Genomic DNA, 3097 nt, shown 5'->3' on the forward strand with positions numbered 1-3097 from the left:
GCTTGTTTTAATTGGGACATTTTCTCGGCCTTAGAACTGTAAACTAGCAACTCATTAAATTCCCCTTTTTAAAAGCCATTCCATTTCTGGTATATTGCATTCCAGCAGCTAGCAAACCAGAACAGATACAAACCAGACACAGAAGGACAGATATTGTATAATTCCAATTTTATGACAATGGTAAAGGTAAAATCAAGGGCTTATAACACAGAATATAGGGTACCTAAAGATACACAGAAGCTTGAGATGAGTGAATAGTTTGCTAATGAGGTTGAACTTAATTGTAAGGGAATAGTCAGAAGTGAAGGCAGTTCACTAATGGGTCTATAATAATATCATATTGAAGGTGAAGCAATACCAGGGGTACATAATGGGGAGAGGGACAAGAGTTAGGGGGATGTTTGGATTTTCTATTTGGTGAGGGTGTGTTTATTGGCTGTCATTCTATTGGGAACAATGAAATTATCTAAAATTAAGAGTGTTGATGGACTGTTGACTTTGGACATTATACGCGAGGCCCAGATGATAGAGGTGGCTGAAACATGCACTGACTGAGAAGTACATCAGCAAACAATAGTGTAAACATATGATAAAAAATGGTGTTGCTACCAAAAAGGATGGAGTTGTGAGGCATGCAAAAATGTGAATGAATATGTGGGACATTTGCAAAGTGAGGCAAAAAGCCAGAAACAAAAGAGCAAATATTGTATGCTCTCATTTAGAAAATATTTATAAGAAAACTGGGGCTAGATTTTTAGCACTTATAGCAGTCACATTTAGTTCAAAGAGGTCATTGTTATTTTTGGATTTTGAGGGGCTGTTTTATATATGTATAACCTGCTATTTTGAGATAAGAGCAAAGTTAATTGGGTCCAGATTAAGGTAATTCAGAATACAGGGGTAAGGAAGATATTGCCTGTATTTTAGAACTTCACCTACTCTTTGAGACCAAAGAAAGAAAGTTTATCATGTCCAGAATCTAGGTTTTCTGTAGCACATAATTTAACTCAATTTGTCTGGATAGATCATTTAAACATCCCAAACATAGGGAGCCCAGTGTAAGAATGAGAGCCTTTAATCCTGTGTAGTCTAATGTAATGCATGGATACATGCCAGAGTATATTACACACATAATAAAAAAGTATTGGCAAAGTCCCTTGAGGGATGGAAGAATAATTATGTAACTATTAAACTTTACCACCAGGGAAACCCCAGATACTATGTCAAACATTAGGGACACCGAAATCAATAGGCCAAGTCCTTGATCTTAAAACTTGCTCTTGTGAAGCTTATACAGGTAGTGGAGAAGCTTAGCCTCCTATAGGTATGCTCAAGAGTTACTTGGAGGACCTCCTTTGTTGCTCAAATGTGGCTTTACCATCTCTAAACCCAATCCTGCAAGTGAAACCATTGTCCTCCCCTACTACATGGGACATGACATCCAGGGGTGAAAGTCTCCTTAGCAACATGGGAGATAACCCACAGGAATGCGCCTGGTCCTGGCACCATGGGATCGACAATGCCATCCTGATCAAAAGAGGGAAAAGAAATATAACAAATAAGGTATCAGTGGCTGAGAGAGTTCAAATAGAGTCCAGAGGCTACACTGGAGGTCACTCTTATGCATGCTTCAGTTAAAATTCCTACTTATCTTAACTTGCCAGATCCCAGCCAACACCATGCCTAACAATCCTAAAGAATACCTTAGGTATTATTTAAGATTCTACAAAGTTTACATGCACCAGGGTTAACTCTCAAAAACCTACAACCTCTAGTTGGGTCCCTGGACCAGATAAGTCCTGAAATGCAGAGGGGCCAGCCTTTCCAGAACATCAACTAGTTCCATCCCACTATCCCATAATATTGACAGCCCCTTCCAATATGAAAAATGTAGAATGAGAATAGCCCAAATACCTCTAAAGAGTGGGAAAAAGATCAAAGGTGATGTTGGAGTTATGCAGAGAAGATCAGGTTTAAACATGAGTATGAGGTCTGAATCATTATACTGATATTTCTTTTAGCCTCTGGTACCTTTAAGCTGCTAGAAATGAAAACCTAAAACTGTGGAATTGTAGTGCACACAAACTCTGAAATCTGTTCTACAACTAATTGTTGTGAAGTATTTTGAAATTTATTGCTTTTATGTATCTGTGTTATTTAAAGAGAAGGATGAGTGTAACAGAGAAGATAGAATTTAATGAATGAGTATGAGTGCTGAGTCATTATATTGATATTTCTGTTGGTCTCCAGTGTCTTGGAGGAGTAGAAGAAAAAACAAATAATCACAGAACTGTAACCCATGCCAAATGTTAAAATCTGTTTTATGTACTTGGAAATCTATTGCTTCTTTGTGTATATATTACATTTCACAATTGAAAAAAAAGTTTAAAAAAACTTTAGACTTCATTGGCAGTCGTATAAAGGCCAGGAAGGAGAGTGGGTGAAGCTGCCACTGTAGTCAGATCCTTGATTACAATGATAATGATGAAATCCCAGAATAAGAGCTGCTAAGTGGCAGCACTTATCTGCTAATGAGAGGGGTTGTGCAATTATTATTATTGGCTGTAGGAATGAAATAGCTATTGGAATGTTTTCAACATGAGTATTTTTTCTTTTTAAAGGAGAGCTTTTAAAAATATGGAATGCTTCACAAATTCGCGTGTCATCCTTGCACAGGGGCCATGCTAATCTTCTCTGTATTGTTCCATTTTTAGCACATGTGCTGCCAAAGTGAGTACTCAATGTGAGTATTTTGTATAGTGACTAATAGATTGTAGGATCAATTAGACAACTGTACTCCAAAGTCTAATACCCCTAACATCTATTGCCACATACATTCATCTCATCTCTGTGATGAGATGAATGAACTGATCCAAATGAACAAAACATTGCAATTTTGTTGTTGTATAGCTCTTTTTTTCTGGAGACTTTGCCCTTGTCTCCCTGGGAAAACATTTGTCCAACATATATAGGCAACTGGCTTAAATATAACTATATGACAGAATCTCTAGTTCAGTAGGCAGAATCCTCATTGATAATGGAAAGTCTTGCACTGTTAACCAGTTATCAAGTCAGAGTCCCTTGGCTGAATGCAGGA

General features: G+C 37.5%; 1 non-coding gene across 1 annotated transcript; it reads right to left on the minus strand.

Annotated features, from left to right (window-relative positions):
• Positions 1 to 2631: 2631 nt before the first annotated feature.
• Positions 2632 to 2738, minus strand: LOC143668646 (U6 spliceosomal RNA). Its single transcript, XR_013168511.1, has one exon. It is a non-coding gene; the product is annotated as a U6 spliceosomal RNA (small nuclear RNA).
• Positions 2739 to 3097: the final 359 nt, after the last annotated feature.

The sequence above is a fragment of the Tamandua tetradactyla genome, chromosome 24 (genome assembly GCF_023851605.1).
Source record: "Tamandua tetradactyla isolate mTamTet1 chromosome 24, mTamTet1.pri, whole genome shotgun sequence".
In the NCBI taxonomy this organism is placed as follows: domain Eukaryota; kingdom Metazoa; phylum Chordata; class Mammalia; order Pilosa; family Myrmecophagidae; genus Tamandua; species Tamandua tetradactyla.